We start from the raw sequence: 26,748 nt of genomic DNA, 5'->3' as shown, positions 1-26,748 counted from the left end.
GATTTTGCCGAGGATGTTGCTATTGATCCGTGCATGCTATGTTGTTGTTACTGCCATGTCTAGCTTCTATGCCATGTCTTCTTGATGGGTGAATGCTTAGTTTGTCATTTCATTCTCTGTAGTGAGTGCATCAAGCTCGTAAACATGCCTACTTATTAATCTGTTTTGCATGCTCCAGTTTTTCACTAAGTCTGAATCTGTTTATGTTTGTGCTATGTTCACATGCTTGCAATTGTATTTTCCGATCCCTTTTGACTCAAGGTCACTAAGGGACTTTTGTTAAGTGCTTTGAGTAGCTTCATGCCATGTCTTGCTTTGCCATGTTAAGTTCCTATAGCATGTAGTTTTCATGCTCTAAAGTTTGCTTCCTGATGACAAATTCCGGACTTGTGTTGATTTCACTAAGTCTGAAACCTGTTATCATTTGCACTTTTGCCATGCTTGTTTGAACCTGTTAATTGATGAATTAGCCATAGCTCAGTGTTCATATTTTGTCAAGCTTCATGAGTGGATCCCTGCCATGTATTTCATTGTCATGTTTGAGTTCTGTAGCATATTTATCTTAATGCATTTAGATGGCTACTTGCTGATTATCATAGACCGGTGTCATATTTGTTTTGCTTGCCATTTCCAAACCATGCATCCGATTCCGGTGATCTTTATATCGATTTCAACCGAAATCACCTCACCTTTCCAGTGGCACTCTTGGATTTCCATGTTGAGGCCAGGTTCAATCATTCCTTTCCAAATCTTGCATATGCATCACATACCGCATCCCGCATATCATACCATGTTTGCATCATGTTGCTTGAGCATTGCACGTGGTTGATTGTGCTCCTTTTGCTTGTTGTTCTTGTTTGGGTAGAGCCGGGAGACGAGTTCGTGAACAAGGAACCCGTTGAGTTCGCTTACGAGGATCAAGGCAACTTTGAGAACTTTACAGGCAAGATGACCATACCCTCGAAATCACTTCTATTTTTGCTTGCTAGATGCTTGCTCTTTTGCTATGCCTATGCTACGATACCTACCACTTGCTTATCATGCCTCCCATATTGCCATGTCCAGCCTCTAACCCACCATGTCCTAGCAAACCATTGTTTAGCTATGTTACCGCTTTGCTCAGCCCCTCTTATAGCATTGCTAGTTGCAGGTGAAGCTTGGAGATCGTTCCTTGTTGGAACATTATTTATTGTTGGGATATCACAATATTATCTTGTTTATCTGAATTCACCTATATGCTTGGTAAAGGGTGGAAGGCTCGGCCTTATGTCTGGTGTTTTGTTCCACTCTTGCCGCCCTAGTTTCCGTCATATCGGTGTTATGTTCCCGGATTTTGCATTCCTTACACGGTTGGGTTATAATGAGAACCCCTTGACAGTTCACCTTGAATAGAACTCTTCCAGCAATGCCCAACATTGGTTTTAGCATTCGCCACCTAGCCTTTTTCCCCTTGGGTTTCGCGGACTCAAGGGTCATCTTTATTTTACCCCCCCCCCCCCCGGGGCCAGTGCTTCTCTAAGTGTTGGTCCAATTGAGCGATGTCCGGGGCTACCAGGGGCAACTCTGGGCTGGCCTACCCGACGTCTGGCTCATCTGAGTGTGCCCTGAGAACGAGATATGTGCAGCTCCTATCGGGATTTGTCGGCACATTCGGGCGGTGTTGCTGGACTTGTTTTACCATTGTCGAGGATGTCTTGTAACCGGGATGCCGAGTCTGATCGGATTGTCTTGGGAGAAGGAATATCCTTTGTTGACCGTGAGAGCTTGTGATGGGCTAAGTTGGGACTCCCCTGCAGGGATTTAAACTTTCGGAAGTCATGCCCGCGGTTATGGGCAGATGGAAATTTGTTAATGTCCGATTGTAGATAACCTGAAACTTAACTTAATTAAAATGCACCAACCGCGTGTGTAACCATGATGGTCTCTTTTCGGCGGAGTTTGGGAAGTGAACACGGTGTTGGAGTAATGATTGACGTAGGTTGTTCTAGGATCACTTCTTGATCATAGTTGTTCGACCGTGCTTTTGCCTCCTCTTCTCGCTCTCTTTTGCGAATATGTTAGCCACCATATATGCTAGTCGCTTGCTGCAGCTCCACATCATACATTTACCTTACCCATAAGCTTAAATAGTCTTGATCGCGAGGGTGTGAGATTGCTGAGTCCCCGTGACTCACAGATTCCTTCCTAAACCAGATGCAGGGACCGATGATACCGCTCCAGACGATGCTCTTGAGTTCAAGTGGGAGTTCGATGAAGACTCTCATCGTTACTATGTGTCTTTCCCAGATGATCAGTAGTGGTACCCAGTTGGGGCGATCGGGGACTTTGTCGCATTTGGGGGTTGATCTTTATTTTGGTACCATAGTCGGACCATGAGTGTATTGGATGAATGTAATGACTTAATTATGTATTTGTGTGACGTGGCGAGTGTAAGCCAACTATGTACTTTTCCCCTCTACTTTTTTGCATGGGTTGTTGTGATGATTACCTCACTTGCGACATTGCTTTCAATACAGTTATGCTTTTAAGTCGTGCTTCGACACGTAGGAGATATAGCCGCATCGAGGGCATTACAAGGATGGGGCCGGAGCAGAGTAGCCGGAGGCGCTGGAGCTACAGCTACCGCCCATGTACCCGGCGCTGGGCACGAAGATTGTCGACATCTCCGACAAGGAGTAGTTAGATCATCTACACAGTACGTAGGTTTTTTAGTCTACATGCTTTTGTATGAATTTGAGAATCTAGTATGAAATGTCCGTATGTAGTTGTGCTAAATTTAAGTAATGCCTGGTCATTGTCCGCGGGCGCTTTCAGCATGTTCACGGACGTTTGAGAGGTCATATTTGTTATGTACGGGTGTAGATGCTCTTAGAACATTACATATTTTTTTTTGAGAATCTCACAAAGCTTTATTACTGAATCATAATGTTCATAGGTACAAAAAGAAGATCGCCGGGTTGTCCTAGCCAAGTGTGTCGGCCAAACCCTAAATATAACGCATGCTTTGCGAGATTATGGGCCTCCGTATTGGAGGTCCTATACTCATGAGTAAACGAACATGAAATAAAGGTAGTTGCTCTAGTCTTGATTTCCTCGACAATGGCTCCAAATCCTGCTGAGCTTCCCTGTCTGATTGCATCTACCACCACCTTGCAATCGGAGGCAACAAGTAAATGGTTGATATAGAGATCTTCTGAAAGTGCTAATGCCTCCCGAACAGCTAGTGCTTCTAGCACTTGGGGGTTGTGCAGTCCTCTGAAAACGAGAGCTGACGCTCCCATGAACAAACCTCTCTCATCCATGCAAACCACACCAACTGCGCCAAACGTACCTGGGCGTGACACGGCCGCGTCCACATTGAGTTTGTAGTAATCTGTTGGTGGTGGAATCCATGTACGGAGTCGTGGTACTGCTATCCCATGTGCTTCCTCCTTCTTCTTCTTCAAAAACTCTATGTCTGATAAGTAAGCTTTGATGAAGTTGTCAGTGGCAAACGGAGTCTGGTATATATCCTCATGTATAGCTTTCCGTCTTGCACTCCAAATCGCCCATAAAGTAACAATCATCAACTGAAATTGCTCCGGTGGAAGAGAGTCATTCATGGCAAAGAGCCACAGCCGTGCGTCAGGTTCTGAGGTTGCCCACATGTGCTCGACCATCTCGGCTTCTGAAAGTGCCCACACACACCTAGACACATTACACTCCAGCAAAGAATGCCGCCAGCTATCCTGCCCTCCGCATAGGGAGCAAGCACTCGTAGTGGCCATATGACGATGGTTTAGGACATCTCCCGTAGGGAGTGAGTGTTGCGCCAATCGCCAAGTGAAAAAGCGCAGTTTCGGTGGCACTGACATGTTCCATAGCGAGTTCCACCCCCTCATCTCATGTTCAGAGTTGGAAGGATCCTCCCTTTCCTCCAGCCATGCCTCGCGCCCAATCTTGATCTTGACAATCATCTTATAAGTTGACCGTACAGAAAAACGCCCCCTTGGATCATCATTCCATGCCCAAAAATCATCCACACGCCGTGTACAGAGCGGTATTTGCAAGATCGCCTCCACATCAATGGGTATGAACACCTGTCTAAGCAAGTCCTCTCGCCACGCAGCTCTAGTGTGGTCGATCAGATCAGAAACCAGTTGCGGTGGGTCAGCAACTAAGGAGGCCACCGGCTTCATCATTCCGTCCCTTGGGATCCAACTATGTTGCCATATGTTCGTGGTAGTTCCATCACCAATACGCCGGATAGCTCCTTGGGTGATAATATCTCTCCCATCAAGTATAGATCGCCACACCTGAGAAGGATGTGGACCTAGTTGAGCTTCAAGGACTGTACATTGTGGAAAATATGATGCTTTAAGGATTTGTGCACTAAGAGAGGAGGGATCATTCAATAATCTCCAAATTTGCCGAGACAAAAGTGCCAAGTTGAAGATTTCTATATCCCGAAAGCCAAGTCCTCCCAAACTTTTCGGTCGGGTCATCAAATCCCAAGCTACCCAACATGGTTTCCTCTTGCCTCTCTTGCTCCCCCACCAAAATTGACGAATGAGTGACGTAATGCTTCCACAAAGGCCTCGAGGTAATCTGAAGCAAGACATCGAAAAAACTGGTAAAGCTTGAGCCACGGATTTTATGAGAACCTCCTTTCCTGCCACTGATAAAAGTTTCTCCATCCATCCCTTTATCCTTTCCCAAACTCTGTCTCGTAAATATTTGAAGGTGCCATTTTTGGACTGTCCAACATCGGTCCGCAGACCCAAATACTTTTCACTCAAAGACTCATTCTGCACATTAAGTATATTCTTTATCTCCACCCTAAGGGTCTCCGGGCATCCCTTACTGAAAAATATGGACGATTTATCATAGTTTACCCTTTGGCCCGAAGCCAAGCAATATGCATCAAGTAGGTTTGAAACCTCATTTGCCCCCTGGACACTAGACTTGAAAAGCAACAGGCTGTCATCTGGAAACAAAAGGTGGTTCACTACCGGAGCCGTGGGCGCAACCTTTATGCCACCGAGCACTAATGACTGAGAACTGTGTTTTAAAAGGCACGAAAGGCCCTCTGCTGCAATCAAGAATAAGTAAGGGGAAATAGGATCTCCCTGCCTGATACCCCTGGAAGGTGAGAAGCTCTCTAATCTTTCTCCATTAAACAAGACCGAGAATGAAACAGAAGTGATCATGCTCATAACTGTATGGATCCAATCTGGTGCAAAGCCAAGCTTAACCATAATTGCCTTTAGATAAGGCCACTCTAGTCTGTCATATGCCTTCATCATATCAAGCTTAAGTGCACAAAAGCTGTTTGTCTTGGATCTATTTCTCTTCATGAAGTGCAAACATTCATACGCACAAATAATATTATCCGTGAACAACCTCCCGGGAACAAAGGCTGATTGCTCCTTTGAGATAATATCTGGCAATATCAACTTCAATCTATTCGACACCACTTTAGAAGCTATTTTATAAATCACATTGCAAAGGCTGATAGGCCTAAACTGGGTAAGTAGAGTGGGATTTTGTACCTTGGGTATCAACACGAGTACCGTATCATTAATGCTTGCAGCAGTCTCCTCTCCACGGACGATCCGAAGCACCACTTTAGTTACTTCATCCCCACAAATGTCCCAGTGGCGCTGATAAAAGTGTGCAGGAAAACCATCTGGCCCCGGTGCCTTCGTAGGAAACATCTGAAACAGGGCCTGCTTTACTTCCTCATTTGTGTAAGGAGCGCAAAGCGAAGCATTCATCTCTGGTGTCACTTTCCGAGGCACATGTTGTAATACATCATCTACCCCCTGTACACCTTCCGTCGTGTACAAGGTTTTAGAAATCTGTCACCTTGGCCATAGGGAAAAGCGCCACCCAATCAGCTGTGGCCATCGCTCTGTCAAGCCTCACGCGGGTGTAGGATCCCCCGGTCACTTTTTTCTCAAAGGTCCAAAATCTTCCATGATAGCCCAAGTCCATCAACATGCAAACGTCAACCGCATCCCGGAAACCTTGTATTTGTGCATTACTCCGATTAGCAGCTCCCTCATGTTCATCCGGACGTAAAACTTCGTTAAAATCGCCCAAACACAGCCAAGGGAGGTTGCTAAAAGACGCCAACCCCTTTAGGAGATCCCATGTTTGGTGTCTCAGTTGTGTCTGGGCCTCGCCATACACGCATGTCAACCTCCATGGGTCTTTCCCTTCCTCTACCACCTTTGCATCAATATGATAAACAGAATCACCCAAGATCTCAACATTTATTGTATTATTCCAAAAAATCCCTATTCCTCCACTTCTTCCTTGACTATCTATCGCATAGGCATTATCATAGCCCAAAGTGTTAGCTAAAGCTTCTACACGTGCACCCTTTACTTGAGTTTCAACAATACACAACACGGTAGGGATAAATTTCTTAGAACATTACATGGAGTTGTTTCACGTTGCACCCATGCCACCGTTTTATGGGCTATGGGTCTTTTATCTCTGTTTTGTAATAAAAAAAGGCAATATGTTTGTCGTTGGAAATAAAAGGCAATGTGTGTGAACTAAAAAAAAATAAGATAATGCGTATGGGTCCAGGATCAGGACTTAGTAGGGTGGCGGGACCTGGTCATTGCCATTGATATGCAGATACATACGTTCATCGTGGTAAATACGATGGATGCATCATGGTATTTTCTGCATGAAGCATCGGAAAATCGTATGCAAATCTAGGTGAAAAAACTTATCTACTAAACTCCAAATGTTTCCCCTTATTAAAGAAAAAAACTCCAAACTTTTTCCTTCAAAAGAAACAAGTACGCACCTGCATCTACACTACTATTAATCTACATCTACATCTACACTACTATTAAAAGAGCAAACGTAAATTCTCCTAACTCCACACAACAAACTGTACACAGGATAACCAAAGCCCTCCGATGAAATCAACTTAAGTAGATCCTACCGTTGATATTACGCTAATGATCTGCCACGCAAATCAACGTCCCGGATTGGATGTTCTGCCGAGCAGACGCTCCATGGTCTGTCAATTTCCATCCCCGATCCGCGCCCGCAGCTCCGGATTTTCGGATTGATTCCACCGGAATCGTGGCTCCTCGACCCATTTTTATTTGGCCCCACATCGGAAAGAACGGATCCGCAGCAACCTTGCCCACCATGGAGGCGGTGATAGCGGCGGCGGAAGAGAGCGTGCGTGCCAATGGGGCTACGAAGACGTTGGTCGTGGCCGAGGACGGGCGATATCACCAGGGCGACAACAATTACGGCGGCGGCAACAACCATGGCGGCCTGCAGTGAGCGTAGCAACTACGGCGGCCGCGGCGGCCGAGGAGGAGGAGGAGGAGGCCAGAGTCAGCCGCCCCCGACATGCACCAAGCCGCACTGCCGCAGGGCCTCCCCTCTTCGAGCGCTACCACGCAGAGGCAACACAGCTCGGGAAGAAGTCCCAGGCGATGGACATCAGTCGTGCCGCTGTAGATCCAATCGACCGGCGATGGAGCAGTTATTGGCGTTCCTCCGCGCGGCACCAGGTGCGTCACTCCTCCTCCACAATCCTCTCCCCGCCTCGCGGTCCCTACCAGAAGCCTTGCAAGCCGCAGCCTCCCAGATCCTCCTCTCAACGCATCTCCGCTTCCCCTGCGACGTTGCCGGCTTCACGATCTCCACCATGATGGGAGTCACAAGCTCAAGGGAGTGCGTCGAGGCCATGGCGATGTTGCTCCCTTCCTACCGTCCTCACCGTGTTCCGCCACTTGCGGCAGGAATCCATGGCGCAGGCGGAGAAGCCTCCTGCCGAGGAGTGATCCCTCCGTCATAAGGCGAGGTTATTCAGTTACACTTACACACCCGCAGCTTAAAATTTGTTCCTTTCTATTTTTGCAGATTTTGAATTCAGTGTGGTAGAGAACACCCACAAAATCATCACAAGGATTCATGAACCTACTTTCGAATGGAAGAAATGTGATGTTCAATTGCCATTAACCCGATCGGTCTCTTGCATGGTAAATCTCCAATGGTCTGAATCTGGTTCCTCTGCGGACTATTATGATGTTTACAGAGTCGGATTTTGTGCAGGGGAAGGGGAGACCGAGGAGGAAATGGCGACCAAGAGGTGTGCAGGCACCCTGGGTGACAAGGGCCTCAGGGGGGAGAAGGTGTTCCTTAGTGCCGATCTGAACGTTCTGCTGGACGACGGCCTGAACATCACTGGTGACAACCGCATCCGCGCCTCCATGCCGTCCATCAAGTTCCTCATGGGGAAGGGCGCCAAGGTTGTCCTGGCCAACCATCTGGTGAGCGCACGCTTCTGCCATTCAGTCAGCCTCCCGTGTGGCGCACGACTGTAGCTGCTTGATGTCGTGAGCAACACCACCGGATGGCCCAGCCACCCCTTCATCGCAGACCTCGCTGGTATATTCCTTTGGGATCCCTATTCCTTTCTTGCTGTTCTGACAAAGGAAATTTCAAATCTTGTGTGTTTTTATTTGATAGGCCCTGTGCCGAACTGCCGAAAACTTAATTCTAAGTGCCGCGACTGAAATTCCTGTTAAGTTCATATGTTGCAATTCTGAAACTGGATTTTGTGTATGTATTTATTCTAATGTCCGTCGGATCAACTGTGCTAATTTACTTCTCATGTTGAACTGACGTGTGATACTGGGTTTTGTGTACTTTCAATAGTCTTGCAATTTTCGTTAGGATTTGGTGCGTAAGCATTTTCACATGATTTCTAACAATCCAGTTCATCTTTTCGTTGCAGAAGACTAACCAACTAGACGCAGATCCATTTCATTCTACTAAGTGTCCCAGGCTGTGTATGCTAGCCTCCTCCGCTACATTTGCAGGCCGCCGAGTCCAACTCCTCTGCGGTGCAGATCACCCGCCCACCGCGCTGCGCAATTCACGATGCAGGCGGCCCTCCTCCACGGTGAGGTATCGATATTAATTTAATTCAGAGTCTGTTTTGGTGTGTTTGGAGTGTGGATGGTAAGATGATGTGCTCAAATAGAATTAGAAGAGCAGGCATATCCATATGGTGGTACTTTTTTCATAATAAATGGTGGTGGTGCTAATTAACTATTGGCTCTTAGTTTGATTCAGAGTCTAGGTGCACTGCTAGAAACTTACTTTAGCAATTTCGCAAAGAAAAATCGACTTTTTGTTCAGCTGTTTGAACTTACTTTTCATATATGCTGATCACGGTTTAATTTCAAAATGAAAAGAGAATCCAATCCATACTGTGCTATAGTATTTTTTGGTGTAAACTAATTCAAGAGTACTACTTGAAATCTGATGGGGAATACTGATGATGCGTCATTTTGGACTAATCTTCTTAACTGAGTCCAAATTTAAATGCCCTAGAGGCCGTAACACTAGGATGACTTACTCCTTTCAGCATCTAACATTTATTACCAAAAAAAACTGAGAAAACTCCAGTTATGGTGATCATGTAGGCATGAGCCCCTGTGTTCTGGACAACTAAGGTTACATGCAAAATTACCTGATCATGTAGCAATTCGGATTTAGACGCATGCATTTAGATTGGGTGGTGAAGCGAGCCCGCCATTTTATTTCTCTGAAAGAACTATACAATGATCTTTGGCTATTGCTTTCAGTATTACAGTGACAACCTTTCTATGGTATTTTGTTGGACAACTTTTTGTGTAATGTCTGGCACCTCAATATACGTTAAATAAGTGCAAGCTTGGGTATATATTTTTCTCTCTCTCATGTTGTATTCATTTTATTTGCTCTGCTACTTTGGGTAAATAGAATCACGCACAAGCTCCAGTTAGTTCCTTATTTTGTCTGTTTCAGACTTAGGATTGTAGGGAAAAGTGTGAACTATGAATTCATACCAGAACTGGATTGGCCATGGCACGTCTTCACCGACGAGTCATGACGTCGACAACAATATTGAAGATTTCCCGTTTCCTTTATTTTCAAGCATCTCTCAAAAGTATAATATATGCAGGTTCATCATTCATGCGAGGGATATGAAAGATGAAACAAAAGTAAAAGGTGTTTATGCCTACGGGCTATGGAGCATCATAATGTTGGAGGAGTGTCATGCCGATTTTATAAATCCAGTAGCATCCTACTACTCGCAGTTTCTGTGGTTCAATCAAATCAATAGTACAATTTTCAAATGATAAATTTGTTATGGTTAGATATAATTTTTGAAGTTTCGAGGTTTTGTGAGATGAGATGATGGCTCATATATGTCATTTTGGCAAAAGTCCCACTACGGTCATATCTTGTAGTTCAATTAGATAATGCAGTTTTCAAATGATACGTGATATGGTGATATGCTTTTATTTATGTATTTCCTATATTCCTCACCACCGGCATTTGTGCATGAATTGGCTACATGTGTGCAAAGCTAACTAAATAAGAATGAGATGAATTACATGTCTGCAAAACTAACCAAATATGAATGAGATGAATTTCTGGGCCGCAGTTTGTGCCAGAGCTTACTAGGAAAGAAACGCTCTATGGCAAAATCACCACTCTCCTATTATTTTTATTTTCACCGGTTTACGGACTTCATTCTTCACCAGAAGCCGCGGAAAATATTTATGAATAGCAACAAAACTAGCAATAACTATGTTTGTTTCTATGCCGCCCTGCTCCATGTAAGTCGACAAGTCTTTTACAATATCAGTCGGATAACAAATATAATTTTTCACATGTTAATTTTTTTAATTTAAATTAGACTTTATTCCTCAAATAATGCTCATATCGTTTACAAGGAGATGTTAATTAGCAATACTACATGCTAGAGTCCATTCCCTGGAAGTACTTAACTTCCTCTTTGCAGAATCCACATACTATGTATTAACGTACATGTTAAAAATATGCTTACACAAGAGATTTTTCTTCTTCTCACGGTTATACGTGCATTGTACGTGCACGCTTACTAGTGAAGTTAAAAAAACTACACACCTGCATGTCCCTGAAATGTAGGGAAGAAGCATTTGTCTAAAAGAATGATTTTCCTAAAAAGAGGAAAAAAGACTGCAAACTGTTTAAGACCCATATATAGGATCAATATATGGTACCAAAACATTGATTTCTATTCCTGAGAATATTGTTGGGATTAAAAATGCCGTTGAAATTTTTGTTTTAGACAAATGTATTCTTTTTTTGGAAAACTTCTGATCTATTCTTATTCAATCATGGCAGTACAACGAACACTAGTAATAATAAAAATTTACATTCAGATCCGTAGACCACCTAGCAACAACTAAGCACTAAAGCGAGCCGAACGCGCGCCGCCGTCATTGCCCCTCCATCGCCGGAGTCGGCCACAACTTGTTGTAGTAGACAGTCGAGAAGTCGTCATGCTACGGCCCCATAGGACCAACGCACCAGAACAACAACCGCCGCCAATGAAGAATAACATAGATCAGAAGAATCCACACCAAAGACACATGAACGTAGACGAACAACGACGAGATCCAAGCAAATCCACCAAAGATAGATCCACCGGAGACACTCCTCCACACGCCCACCAACGACGCTAGACACACCGCAGGAACGGGGGCTAGGCGGGGAGACCTTTATTCCATTTTTAGGGAGTCGCCACTGTCTCGCCTTTCTGAGAAGAACACAAACCCTAACAAAACTGAAAGAAACGACTAGAAACGAAGCCCTCCCGTCGGCCCTTGCCAGGATCCACCACACCTTGATGGCCGTAGCGCCACCTGAGACGAGGCGGACCTGCGGCGACGCCGACGAGAGGCAGGAACCCTAGCTTTTGTTTTGGAGGACTACACCCGTACTTACTCATTCAATCTAATCGGAGGGCTTCCCTTTCTCTTCATCCTTCTTATCACAGCCACGTCTTCCTCCCGAGGAAGCGGGCGTTCTTGCTATCCACCGGCCTTCACTGACTGACGAAGCTATGTACCTAGGGTAAGGTCATGGATCTGTCCAAGATACCCTCCCCGAGGACATCTCTAAAAGAACTAGAAGCAGTCGAAGAGAAATCATCATCCACTCGACCATAAAGCCATGTTCCACTCGACGTTCTTGAGGACACTCGACCATGCGAACAACCACTCGACCATGCGAACAACTACTCGACTACCAGAAGATGGAGAACCTCTCACTCTGCAACGGTCGGGATAAGTCATAGCTTTAATAATCATTTATAGCACTTTACTTTGGACGTTACCAGTAACGCTCCTCCTTTATGAACATTGAACCCTGTGTAACGGAGGGGAGCTGGGGTCCTGGCGCACTCTATATAAGCCACCCCCTCCTCTGGGACAAGGGTTCGCACCCCCTGTAACTCACACGCATATATCCAGTCGACCGCCTCCGGGCTCCAAGACGTAGGGCTAGGGCCTGAACTCGTAAAACTCGCGTGTACAACTCCTCCATAGCTAGGATCTTGCCTCTACATTCCTACCCCCCATTCTACTGTCAGACTTAGAACCACGACAGTTGGCGCCCACCTTGGGGCAGGTGTCTTAGCGACTTTTTGGAGAAGTTGCAATTTTTCCGATCCCCTTCATCATGGTTTTAGGCGGAGGTTTGGCTGAGGGCCGCGAGATCCGTCTCGGCGCGCTCGTGTTTGTCGTCGATGACTCCGCTTGGCTTCAGGAGGCTCCACTCGACGTCGACGCACTCCCCATCCGCGGGGCGACGCAGTTTCATGCGTGCGCCCGTGGCGTCCTCCTGCGGTAGCCGTCGACCCAGTATCGATCGGCTCCTATGGCTTCCCCCTTCCTGCGGCCCGCCGGAGCAAACATTCTGGTCGGTCGAGGCTTCAGCGGTGGGTGAAGCATGCGGTGGCTCGTCAGTCGGCCACCCCTCAAGTCGCGGCAATCGAGCCCGTCGAAACCCTCTACGGCTTGTTCGATCTGTCGACTGGCTCCGTAGAGACCTATCTGAATGCGATAGCAGTGACCCCGTGACAGAAGTTTTGATGGTCAATGGACCACGCAGTCCTCCTGGCTACACCCGTGAAGACGGAGGCAATGGGAACGGCGATCCGTCGCGCGTTCATGAAGAGTACCGCCCCGAACCCCTCTCCTCACAGCGGAGAGAAGAACTTCGCCGCCGGAACATGGATGCACTTCACACTCCTATCGTTGGAGAAACCACTGAGGCCCAGGCCTTGGAGGAGGCGCGCCTGGCCAACTTGGCTGAGCGCACTCGATTGGAGAATCTCCAGCGCGCACTCGACGAGCGTGCTTGAAAGCGTGCTCCTGAATCCAGTTGACGTTAACTCTTTCCGCCTCCGACTCAGGTATACCGCACTCCGATCCAGAATCTCGCAGCTACTGCCCGGATAGCGGAGTCGATCCAACCTTCCCAATCAGAAGCTGGTCGAGGTCTGGTGCAGATCCGAGCTTTGCTTCGTGCAGCAGGAGAGCAGAATACAACATTATCTCAGTCGCGAAATAGGATCCATAGCAGGTCCGTGGTTGCAGACACATTTCAGTCGGCTCACAGCCCAAGATCACCCCCGAGGCGTGAGGGACGTGGAGACCGACGAGATCAGTATAGAAACCATGAGAAGTATGATCACCGAGTTGATCGCGATGATCGTCATTGAGTGCCCACACCTTCCCCAAGGAGTGGGTCGTACGTGCCTCGGCAACATGATGACAGACGCCCTCATAGTATGGGGCGAGGGGTTCCAGTCGACCCAAAGAGCCGGGCTTTGATGCGAGATCTATTCTCGTTCAGGGCTTGGTCGACAGAAACAGAGCTCACCGAGAGGGTCGTGACAGAGATGTACCAACCAGCAGCAGGGTGCATGTCTCAGGTCCGGAGTGCTTCAGCAGTGCTATCAGGGCTGAAGTGATTCCTCCCAACTTCAGGTTGGCGACTGGAGTCAGTAAGTTCACTGATGAGTCCAAGCCTGATACTTGACTTGAAGACTACCGAGTGGCTGTCCAGATTGGTGGCGATAATGATGAAGTGGCCATGAAACACCTTCCTCTGATGCTGGAGGGCTCGACTAGAGCATGGCTGAATCAGTCAGCACCAAGCAGTATTTATACTTGGGAAGATCTTGCCCGAGTATTTGTCAGAACGTTCGAAGGGACTTGTAAACGACCGGCAGGGCTGACCGAATTACAGTGTTGCATGCAGAAACCGAATGAGTCTTTGAGGGATTATATCCAGAGATGGATCACATCGCATCACACGGTGAAGAATGTGTCTGATCACCAGGCAATTTGTGCCTTTAAAGAAGGCGTCAAGTATCGGGAATTGAATATGAAGTTCGGTCGGACAAGAGATATGACTCTGACTCGGATGATGGAAATTGCCACCAAGTATGCCAACGATGAAGAAGAAGACCGACTTCGGAGGATTTTTTTTCAAAACTATGATATATTATATAGCATTTTCGAGAACTATAGCACATAATGCAAAAAAACCAAAACTAGTAGCCCGTCGGCCAGGTGTTGGCTGAAGTAGCACTTTTCGCTCGCAGCTCGGCCAAAATGGGCTTTTCGGCCCGCGGTTGACCAAAGGCACGCCTAGCTGGGCCGCGTATGGCCGAAAATAGTAGCTTCGGCCAGGGGCCGACCGAAGTGGGCCTTTTCGGCCAGGCAACGGCCGAAGTACTTTTCGGCCACGCATTGGCCGAAAAGTGCCGGATAAGGCACCGCGCGGCGTCTCCTTCCTCTCGCCTGTGCGCCTCTGTTCTTCTTTCTCTCTCTCGTTTCTTCTCTGTACCTCACCACCCCTAGCTGATCTCCTCCGTTTGCCACCCATTTTCACATCTAAGCCACTGAATCGGTAGATCGTAGCAATCTCAAACGGCCTACGATGTTTTTTTGCTATGGGATAGTTTTCTATGCGTTTGGGGAGGAGTAGCCATGGTGGGGAGGAGGAGCCATGGTGGGGAGGAGGAGATGCGGTTGGGCAGGAGGTGTTGATGAGGAGGAGCAGGAGTTGTGGGGGAGCAGCAGCTGTGGAGGAGGAGGTGCGGCTTGGGGGTGACTGGAGTTGAACCTCCGGTCGTCGAGGGGGCAGCGGTGGTGCTGTCGTTGTTCGGTGGTGCAAGCACCTCCGCTAAGGTATAATCATCTCCTCACAAATTTTCTTTGAGTTGCATAGTTTAGTTAGCGTAGATAAATTATATTGCGAATTGTAGTGTTAATTTGTACGTGGTGGCATTTTAGCGGAGTAATAATTGTGTTAGTGTAGCAGAATAATAATGATTGTGTTAGTTTAGCGGATAATAAAAATTGTGTTAGTGTTAATTTGTATGTGGTGGCATTTTAGCGTATTTTAGTTAGTGTAGCGGATAATATTAGTGTTCGTTGTGATTAATGAGAAGATGGCAATGTCTGACAGGTGAAAATGTCCGAATCAGTAAATCTGAATGTTTACTACGGCGCTGGTAATGTTCGATATAATGAGTTGGGGGTTGATCTTAGCGAGTTTAAAAATGGCGTCATGACACTAGCAGACCCGGACAGACTGGACATTAGACAGTTGAAGTACTAGTTGACAACTAGTTTCGGGCTGGATCCTGAAGTATGTTCCGTCAGTATTCATGCATTGTGGACCAAATCTTGTAAAAATGTCAAGTGGGAGTTGATGCGGTAGATAGGAGCCAGCATTGGTTGTCCTTGTTAAGACGGTGCCGAGACCGAAGAATCCACCCATATGCACTTGTGCAACCTGTGCCGAAGGAGGAGAATATCGTACAACTCCATAGGGGGTATGAACCTGGCCAAGGCAGTGAAGTGGCTAACGAGATTGTTTTATCCGAGTCACAGCCACAAGATGTGGATGCTAGCCAACCCGAGAAAGAGTCAGACTACATGCCACACAATGTTTGTGGTCCTGATACTGGGCAGAGTAGCCAGTCGATAATATTAGCTAGTTCTGGTATTGCTGATGGGGATGAGGAAGGGGATGAAATGCAGAGGGTGATGGAGGAAGAGGACGAGAATGGATTGGTGGAGGAACTAGATTCTGAAAATTTTGAGGATGAAGTGGAGGTACCGATTCCTTCTGCATGGGAGCAGGACATATCCACCGGCCTTACGGTCAACGATGGCCATGAGACTCCATGGCAGTATAATCTGAACCAAGTACAGATAGGGGCTATGTTTGATACAAAGAAAAAATTGAAGTATGCGGTGATAAAGTGGGCTATGTCTACGCAGAGGGTTTTCCGGACACACATATCAAGTCCAACAAACTATACCGTGAAATGTGTTGTAACAGGTTGTCCTGGGAAGGTGCACGGGCACGTGCCGAAGTATGACATCCACTGGGTTGTCACCATTGTCGTCCCACATAATTGTGTGAGGACGAACCTGCTGGTCAAGCATCCGAACCTGACTTCAAGTCTCATTGCGCAACTCATGTATACTGAGATAGTAGAGAAGAAAGATATGGAAGCAAAACACATCCAGACAGCAGTGAAGGTCAGATGGAATTATGTCATTCCTTATGGGAAGGCTTGGAGGGCTAAGCAGAAGGCTATGGAGGAAAGGTTTGGGACGTTCTTCGACTCATATGATAATGTTGTCCGTCTCCTGGGCATACTAAAGGAGAGGAATCCCGGCACTTATGTGAACGTACAACACATGAGGTTGCTGAGTATACCAGATTTCAAGGTGTTGAAACGAGTGTTCTTCTCTTTTGCTATGTGCATCGAAGCTTTCCGGCATTGTCCTCCTGTTATGTTTGTGGATGGTACATTCCTGACCGGTCAGTATAGAGGGCAAATCCTGACTGCTATTGGTGTGGACGGGAACAATCAAATCATCCCACTTGCCATGGCATTTGTGGAGGGTGAGAACTTTCTCAGCTGGGTATGGTTCTTCCGCCAAGTGAAAATTGCCATCGTGAAGGACCGACCAAATGTGTGTGTCATTCATGACAGACATGCTGGTATATTGAAGGCCGTGAAGACACTTCGTAATCCAACAGATGACGAACCAACACCTTGGAGGGACTTGCAGAGCCGGTGGTGCATGCGCCATCTTGGGGCTAATTTTTTCTCACAGTTCAAGAACAAGCGGTTGATGAACTTGTTCAAAAAATTATGCAAGCAGAGCCAGCAGCGGAAATACGAATTTATTTGGTCAAAACTAGATGAGTTTACTAAGAAGCAGGTCCGTGCGAGGAAGAAAATGGAAGAAGATCAGGTTAAATTAGCAGCACTCATCGCGGAGCTAGAGGAGCCAGTAGGTCTTTGTGACTTGCCAGCAATTGACCCTCCTAATACTAAGAGAAAGAAGGGAAGGGCAATAAAGAATTTTTCTGAGTGGATAGAGAAAGAGCCTCCAATGAATTGGTCTTTGCTGCATGACACACATGGAGCTAGGTATGGCCACATGACAACCAATCTTGCAGAGGTGTATAACTTTGTGCTGAGAGGGAATAGAGCATTGCCACTCACAGCTATTGTGGAGGCTGTATTCCATGGCACTTTGAGATATTTCAGAGAAAGGCACGAGTTAGCAAAGAAGCATATTGAAGATAATCAGAACACACCTTATTGTAGCCGTGTCATGGAATACATGGCAAAGAAGATAGAGAAAGCAAAGAAGCACACTGTCAGACTCATAGGGAATCAAGAAAGGAGGTATGAGGTTCAACTTCCTACCGATGGTTTTGGTTCTGGAAATGAGGTGAAGACACACGAGGTAAAAATTGGAACGGAATTTTATCCAACGTGTGAGTGTACATGCAACAAACCGAAGTTGTTGCACCTACCTTGCTCTCATGTGTTGGCTGCCTGTGGCCAGATTGAGTTGGATGCTATATCCTTCATGTCCCCATACTATTTAAAAGAGGCAGTGCTCAACACCTGGACAGGTGAGATGACAGGGTTTAGAGTCGTCGGCAATTTCAACAAGGTAAACGACGGTGAGAGAGTATACATCCCGCATCCAGACCTTCGGCGAACAAGTAGGGGCAGACGAAAGGCCCGTCGCATCCGGAATGATATGGACCAGTCTGAAGCTGGTGGAGCAACCAGACAATGTTTGTTATGCGCGGCTTATGGGCATAGGATGAAATATTGTCCTGACCTGAACAAAGATGGTGCTTCCGCATCGACGAGTGCTTCCACATCGACGGCTGCAACAACAGGAGCAAGAGGCGGACGTGGTCGTGGCAGTCGAGGCCGAAGGGGCGGACGAGGAAGAAATAACTCACAAGCTACATAATGTGTCGTAGTGGGTTTTAATATGTAATATGTCAGGACTATGTTTTAATTTGTAATATGTGAGGACTATGTTTTAATTTGTAATATGTCAGGACTATGTTTTAATATGTAATATGTCAGTACTATGTTTTAATTCGTAATATGTCAGGAGTATGTTATAATTTGTAATATGCCGTACTATGTTTTGTTTGCACCTGAGATTTGTTGTTTGAATTGCAAATATGTCTTCGTATCCGTTGCTTAATGGTAACATCGATAGAAAGCACCAGGGCGCCCTTACGGAAGCGGGCAACAACTTAGACGTGTTGGTCACTCATACCCCAAAGACTAACTGGCTGATACACGATTCATGGGTTGATAGGTATGTGTGCATATAATGGAGTCCATATAATGACTTACTATGTTTGGCATACTTTTCATAACCGCTAACAATCTCTTTATTTTGTAGGTTAAGTTGGGCTGGACTTCTACCCTTGGCACGACTGGTTGAGGGTACATTGGATGAGTGGATTGATGGTCCAGACTTAGATGAGGCAGGTGAACCATTGCAGTTACACAAGAGGCAAGTGAAACGTTTCTCTTATGAGAAGTCACTCCTTACCTGCTTAGTAGATAGATGGAGACCAGAGACACATACGTTTCACTTTCCCTGGGGAGAGATGGCGCCTACTTTATAGGATGTGTCTTACTTGTTGGGATTACCTCTGGCCGGTGCTGCCATAGGTCCCTTAGAGGCAGAATCTGGGTGGCAAGCAGCGATGCAGACCTATTTTTTGGCTGCGGTCCCGACTGCTAGGGCCATAAACAACGATCCTCATGGACCTCTTTTTAGATGGTTGAGCCAGTTTCAGGTAACCATCACGGCCACTTAAACAAATGTTGTTTTTAGTTGTCCGATGTTCATACAATTATTATGTTTCTATGTAGATTGTCTCGTTAGGACATCCCGACGTTCAGTTGTCGGAGGCACAGATTGACCGGTCCCTAGAGGCATATATTCTTTGGCTGTTCGGCAAGACAATGTTTACGGAGAACCACGTGACCACTGTCGATGCACGACTCATCGGTATTGCACGAGAGATAGCTGACGCACGTTGCCCTGCGGATATTCTACAGAGGAGTTTTGGTTCTGCTATGTTAGCGGCTACGTACAGAGGCCTGTGCAAAGCTTGCTTGTTGAAGTCTAGAAAATCTAGTCTTGTTGGATGTCCATTACTGTTGCAGCTCTGGTCATATGAGAGATTCCCTATTGGACGAACCTATGTCTACGTTGATAAACCTTTTGGTTTGGAGGACTTAGCTGGGACTTATGTGCCTGCTATCGGCGACTTACCTACTATGGGATCTGTTTGGACACGGTGAGAGGTACTTCTATATTAAGTAACAATTAATTCAATTATTTCTTGCCATTCAATAGTATTACTAATGCTTATTTGTTGTCATGCACAGAGACAGTTTGCGCATACTCAAGTTAGGGGATGCTACCCGTCCTTCATGGCGCAGTTTGATAGTTTGCACGAGGATCAAGTTATTTGGGAGCCATACTCGCCTCAGGCTATATCATCGAGGTACCCAGTTGGGATTTCTGGATTGTGCACTAGAGATCGGCACTTTTGGATGACCAAGGCCAAGTTGGTGTTCGACGTGACGGTTGAGGAGATGTCTCTTCATAGGGTGATGAGACAGTTCGGTCTATATCAACAGCCTGAGATTCCAGATATTCCACACTTGCCAGACCACGTGCACAAGTAAGTACTAATACTATTTTAGTTGTCAGCTCTGCATTCATAATATACCTAATCATGTATCGCGCATGTCAATCTCAGGGACAGTCGCCTAGGAGGAAACAAGTCCATGGCTTATTGGCTTCAGAGCATTACCCCTTACGTTGACGAATGGACTACCGCTGCGACAAATATCTGGGGTGAGGTTCGGCCCTTTAACTGGGAAATGTTTGGGTTGTATCTGCAGCGTTACCGGCATACAACGAGGATCTACTTGGTTCCATCAGCTGCTCCTGATCAGATCGAAGCCCCTCTCACCAGCGATATGTACCCAACTGCCTCTGTTGTGGGAACCAGACACCACGCGGTAAATGCCTTGGTTCTCATATGTTAAGTCTTTTGTTAATCTGGACATATTCGCTTGGTTGTCTATTCGTGGTGTCTATCATACAACGAGGATATAATTGGTTAACTCTTTGTGTACAGGATGACTTGACACTACAGGCGCGAGAGGAGGTTTCCGCTTTAATGCGGCGCTTTCAGAGGGGAGAAACTATCCCACCGCGAGAGGGCGTCTCATGGTTGAGGCGTCTTGATGACAAGCTACACGAGATTTACGCAGCTATTACGTGTAGACGGACTTCGGATGTTGCACTTCCTCCTCCAGCACATCGTCCGCCACGTCCCTCTGTACAACATTCAGAACCATGACCCTCTGTGCATCGTTCAGAACCACGACCCTCTGTGCACCGTGCAGAACCTCATCCTTCACAGCCAGGGAGCTCTTCCTGGCATGAGCCACCTCCTTCACAGCCAGGGAGCTCTTCCTGGCATGAGCCACCTCCTTCACAGCTAGGGAGCGCTTACTGGCATCAGCAGATGAATCTAGGTAACACTACTCACTACATTCTTTTAACAGTGTAGTAATCGTTCTTGCATTCTCAGCAGTCACTGATGCTTACTGGTGGTGCTTCGTTCATGCATTTGTATCAATTTTACATGTTTTACTTTACTGCGGGTGGCAACTAGTCGCAACCATTCATGCATTCAGAGCAGTCACCGATCCTTAGTGGTGGTGCTTCGTACTTTGAGGGAGACCGCGAGGATGATGACCAAGCTACAAACATTTATGGCTTCTCGCGGACAGTGTTTCACACTCCACCACCACCACCGACGCAGGAGACACAGACCGTGACAGACGAGGTTAACTATGGTCGTGGTTATCGCGAGCCTCGTCCACCGCCTCAGCGCTTATCGCCTTCCGGTCCTCGCCCGAGGAAGACCCAGACTCGTCGTCGTCCCCCGCAGTGATATGCTTATCTATCTATGTATGACTCGTTATCTATGTTAGTTTCAGACTATTCGCAACTGTGTGTCAGTATTTATGTATGAGACATGCTTCATGTATGTGTTACTATCACACTTGCTTCTATGTGATCAGGAGACATATATTGTTTTATGTATGCGAGAGATATATTACTATTAATTCACATTCTTATTCCAGTTACATTTCCAAATAGACTACAACCGATAATTAAGATACAAGTACATCTGAATTAAACGGTGTAGCTGAACTTGTGCAATTAATCTTACATACTACAAAATGAAATTCAGATAGAACATAATGCCCTACAATAATACAATACAAACTAATAATGCAAATACATCTGAATGAAATGGTACAACTGGAATACATCTTACATACTACATGAAGTCATCATCGTCATCCTCCGTTGATGCAGCCCTCTTGCCCTTCGACGATGCGGTCCTCTTGCCCTTCGTCGATGCAGAACTCTTGCCCTTGGTCGATGCAGAACTCTTGCCCTTCGAGGATGCAGAACTCTTTCCTTTGGACGATGCAGAACTCTTGCCCTTCGACGATGCAGAACCCGGAAGCGGCGGCATGAAGATATCATCGTTGTCCTCGCTCTCCTCAGTCCATAAAAATGGAAGCTTTTCTGCAGTCCTTCTGAAAGTTTCACTCTTCGGCTCCACCGCCTTCTTCCACCTTTCATGCAACCTAAGAAGTTCTTTACGTACCTCCTCATAGGTCCTTTCAGGCCACCCAGACCTACGTAATTCATGAGCCAACTCATTCATTATGGTGTCACTACGTAATATGGAACTATCCTATTGTCCATCCTGAAATCGGTAGCTAGACTCAGCAGAGTGCTGCTCATCTCAGGGTGAAAACTACGATCAAATGGATAATGGGACATCTCGACTACACTACACTGGAATGCTTATCCACCTCCGCCTGAAGGGGGTTTTATAGATACAGAGGAGAAAATGGCGGGAAAGAATAACTGCGGTATGGCGGGAAAGGGTTGGCGGGAAAATAAGGCGGGAAGGGATTGGCGGGAAAATAAGGCGGGAAGGGATTGGCGGGAAAATAAGGCGGGAAGGGATTGGCGGGAAAATAAGGCGGGAAGGCATTAGCGGGAAGGGGTTGGCGGGAAACGGGTGGCGGGAACATATGGCGGGAAGGGGTTGGCAGGAAATGGGTGGCGAGAAAATAGCATTTCAGTGTATTGTGTGAGCCACGCAACTTCGGCCTACATGAGACCAAAAAGTACTTTTCGCCTAGACTTGACCAAAAAGTCTATTTCGGCCAAGACTTGACCAAAAAGTCCTACTTCAGCCTATATGTGGCCGAAAAGTCCTACTTCGGCCAAGAGATGGCCGAAAACTCTACTTCGGCCTAGCTGTGGCCGAAAAGTCCTACTTCGGCTAGAGATGGCCGACGGGCTACTACTTTTGATTTTTAAGAAAATCATGCTATAGTTTCCGAAAATGCTATAAAATATATCATAGTTTTGAAAAAAAAATCACTCTGGAGTGGCTGATATGTCTCCAACGTATCTATAATTTTTGATTGCTCCATGCTATATTATCTACTGTTTTAGGCAATAATGGGATTTAGTATCCACTTTTATATTATTTTTGGGACTAACCTATTAACCGGAGGCCCAGCCCAGATTTGTTGTTTTATTCTTATTTCAGTGTTTTGAAGAAAAGGAATATCAGACGGAGTCGAAACGGAACGAAATCAACTGGAGAAGTTATTTTTGGAAGGAAAACACACCTGATGGACTTCAACCCCACGTCAGAAGATACGGGAGCTGCCCACGAGGGTGGGGGGCGCGCCCCCTGTCTCGTGGGGCCCTCGTGGCTCCCCTAACGTACCTCCTGCACCCATATATACCTACATGACCTAAAACTTCCAGAACGCAACATAGATCGGGAGTTCTGCCGTCAGAAGCCTCCGTAGCCACCAAAAACCAATCTAGACCCGTTCCGGCACCCTGCCAGAGGGGGCAATCCTTCTCCGGTGGCCATCTTCATCATCCCGGTGCTATCCATGACGAGGAGGGAGTAGTTCTCCCTCGGGGCTGAGGGTATGTACCAGTAGCTATGTGTTTGATCTCTCTCTCTCTCTCTCTCTCTCTCTCTCGTGTTCTTGAGATGATACGATCTTGATGTATCGCGAGCTTTGCTATTATAGTTGGATCTTATGTTTCTCCCCCCTCTTCTCTCTTATAATGAATTGAGTTTCCCCTTTGAAGTAATCTTATCGGATTGAGTCTTCAAAGATTTGAGAACACTTGATGTATGTCTTGCCGTGGATATCTGTGGTGACAATGGGATACCATGTGCCACTTGATGTATGTTAAGGTGACCAACTTGCGGGTTCCGCCCATGAACCTATGCATAGGGGTTGGCACACGTTTTCGTCGTGATTCTCCGGTAGAACTTTGGGGCACTCTTTGAGGTCCTTTGTGTTGGTTGAATAGATGAATCTGAGATTGTGTGATGCATATCGTATAATCATACCCACGGATACTTGAGGTGACATTGGAGTATCTAGGTGACATTAGGGTTTTGGTTGATTTGTGTCTTAAGGTGTTATTCTACTGCGAACTCTAGGGCTGTTTGTGACACTTATAGGAATAGCCCAACGGATTGATTGGAAAGAATAACTTTGAGGTGGTTTCTTACCCTACCATAATCTCTTCGTTCGTTCTCCGCTATTAGTGACTTTGGAGTGACTCTTTGTTGCATGTTGAGGGATAGTTTATGATCCAATTATGTTAGTATTGTTGAGGGAACTTACACTAGTGAAAGTATGAACCCTAGGCCTTGTTTCAACACATTGCAATACCGTTTACGCTCACTTTTATCACTTGCTACCTTGCTGTTTTTATTATTTCAGATTACAAAAACTATTATCTACTATCCATATTGCACTTGTATCACCATCTCTTCGCCGAACTAGTGCACCTATACAATTTACCATTGTATTGGGTGTGTTGGGGACACAAGAGACTCTTTGTTATTTGGTTGCAGGGTTGCTTGAGAGAGACCATCTTCATCCTACGCCTCCTACGGATTGATAAACCTTAGGTCATCCACTTGAGGGAAATTTGCTACTGTCCTACAAACCTCTGCACTTGGAGGCCCAACAACGTCTACAAGAAGAAGGTTGTGTAGTAGACATCAAGCTCTTTTCTGGCACTGTTGCCGGGGAGGTTAGCGCTTGAAGGTATATCTTTAGATCTTGCAATCGAGTCTTTTAGTTTCTTGTTTTATCACTAGTTTAGTTTATAAAAGAAAACTATAAAAAATGGAATTGAGTTTGTCTCATACGCTTCACCTTTTTAATATCTTTCGTGAGTATGATGGAAAGGATAATTGTGCTCAAGTGCTAGAAGAAGAAATCTATAAAATGTTTGGCACTAAATATTTGAATGATGAGCATGATTGCAATGTTGTTAGTATGAATTCCTTGAATATCCATGATGCTAATGATATGCAAAGCCACAAGCTTGGGGAAGCTATGTTTGATGAAGATGATATTTTTTGTCCCCCAAGTTTTGATGAGCAAATTTATTATGATGAAAGCATGCCTCCTATCTATGATGATTATTGTGATGACACGTATGCTTTAAAGAATAATGATAACCATGAAACTTGTCATCTTGATCTTAATTTTCAATCACATGATAGTTATTTTGTTGAGTTTGCTCCCACTATTATTCATGAGAAGAATTTTGCTTATGTGGAGAGTAATAAAATTTCTATGCTTGTAGATCATGAAAAGAATGCTTTAGGTGCTGGTTATATTGTTGAATTCATTCATGATGCTACTGAAAATTACTATGAGGGAGGAACATATGCTTGTAGGAATTGCAATAATATCAAGTTTCCTCTCTATGTGCTTAAAGTTTTGAAGCTATGCTTGTTTTGCCTTCCTATGCTAGTTGATTATTGTTCCCATAAGTTGTTTGCTCACAAAATCCCTATGCATAGGAAGTATGTTAGACTTAAATGTGCTAGTCTTATTCTTCATGATGCTCTCTTTATGTTTCAATTCCTATCCTTTATGGGAGCATCATTGAAATCATAATGCCTAGCTAGGGGCGTTAAACGATAGCGCTTGTTGGGAGGCAACCCAATTTTATTTTTGTTCCTTTCTTTTTGTTCCTGTTTAGTAATAAATAATTCATCTAGCCTCTGTTTAGATGTGGTTATATGATTTTAATTAGTGTTTGTGCCAAGTAGAACCTTTGGGAAGACTTGGGGAAAGTCTTTGCGATCATGCTGTAAAAAACAGAAACTTTAGCGCTCACGAATTGCTGCCATTTTTATTTGGAGAGTGCTATTTAGTTAATTCTTTTTGCAGGTGATTAATAGATAAATTCCTCAGGTCCAAAAATTTATTTGAGAATTTTATTAGTTCCAGAAGTATACGTTTGATCCATATTACAACAGACTGTTCTGTTTTTGACAGATTCTGTTTTCGATGCGTTGTTTGCTTATTTTGATGAATCTATGGCTAGTAAAATAGTTTATAAACCATAGAGAAGTTGGAATACAGTAGGTTTAACACCAATATAAATAAATAATGAGTTCATTACAGTACCTTGAAGTGGTGATTTATTTTCTTATACTAACGGAGCTTACGAGTTTTCTGTTAAGTTTTGTGTTGTGAAGTTTTCAAGTTTTGGGTAAGGATTCGATGGACTATGGAATAAGGAGTGGCAAGAGCCTAAGCTTGGGGATGCCCAAGGCACCCCAAGGTAATATTCAAGGATATCCAAGAGCCTAAGCTTGGGGATGCCCCGGAAGGCATCCCCTCTTTCGTCTTCGTTCATCAGTAACTTTACTTGGAGCTATATTTTTATTTACCACATGATATGGGTTTTGCTTGGAGCGTCTTATTTTGTTAGGATTTGCTTGCTGTTATTTATAACAATGTTTTGCATCTTTTATTTCAATAAAAGTGGCATTGATAGCCTTTACTATGCCTATGTTACAAGTATACATGTTGCTGTTTGAAAACAGAAAGTTTACCGCTGTTGCAATAATTCCCTAGAAAAGTCAGAATGTGATAAAATGTTGAAACCTTTTGCATATTAAGCTCTGATAAATTTAATACAGTGGGAATTTTCTTTCATAATTTTTGGAGCTAGGGAAGTATGGATGTTGCAGCATTCTTTACAGACTATCCTGTTTAGGCAGATTGCTGTTATGTTTGCATTGTTTGCATATGTTTGCTTCTTTAATGATTCTATTTGAGGATAGGACTATTAAATATGCAGAGGCATTTAGTATTAAATGTTGAATAATAATTTTAGTGATTTGCTACAGTAGAGTATGATAAGGTTTTGGCAATGATTTATACTAACTTATCTCACGAGTCCTTGTTGAGTTTTGTGTGGATGAAGCTTTTGAGATTTAGGGAGACCGTGATATGAGAGGAATTAAGGAGACACAAAAGCTCAAGCTTGGGGATGCCCAAGGCATCCCAAGATAATATTTCAAGAAGTCTCAAGCATCTAAGCTTGGGGATGCCCCGGT

At 45.3% G+C, this 26,748-nt stretch overlaps 1 long non-coding RNA gene across 1 annotated transcript; it reads left to right on the top strand.

Moving 5' to 3' along the window:
* The first annotated feature begins 6,995 nt into the window (after nucleotides 1–6,995).
* On the top strand, nucleotides 6,996–10,336 carry LOC123186475 (uncharacterized). Its single transcript, XR_006493639.1, has 4 exons — nucleotides 6,996–7,532; nucleotides 7,885–8,003; nucleotides 8,077–8,412; nucleotides 8,762–10,336. It is a non-coding gene; the product is annotated as an uncharacterized lncRNA (long non-coding RNA).
* The last annotated feature ends 16,412 nt before the right edge of the window (nucleotides 10,337–26,748 follow it).

This window comes from Triticum aestivum, chromosome 2A, assembly GCF_018294505.1.
Source record: "Triticum aestivum cultivar Chinese Spring chromosome 2A, IWGSC CS RefSeq v2.1, whole genome shotgun sequence".
In the NCBI taxonomy this organism is placed as follows: domain Eukaryota; kingdom Viridiplantae; phylum Streptophyta; class Magnoliopsida; order Poales; family Poaceae; genus Triticum; species Triticum aestivum.
This window is presented reverse-complemented; position numbering and strand designations above follow the sequence as displayed.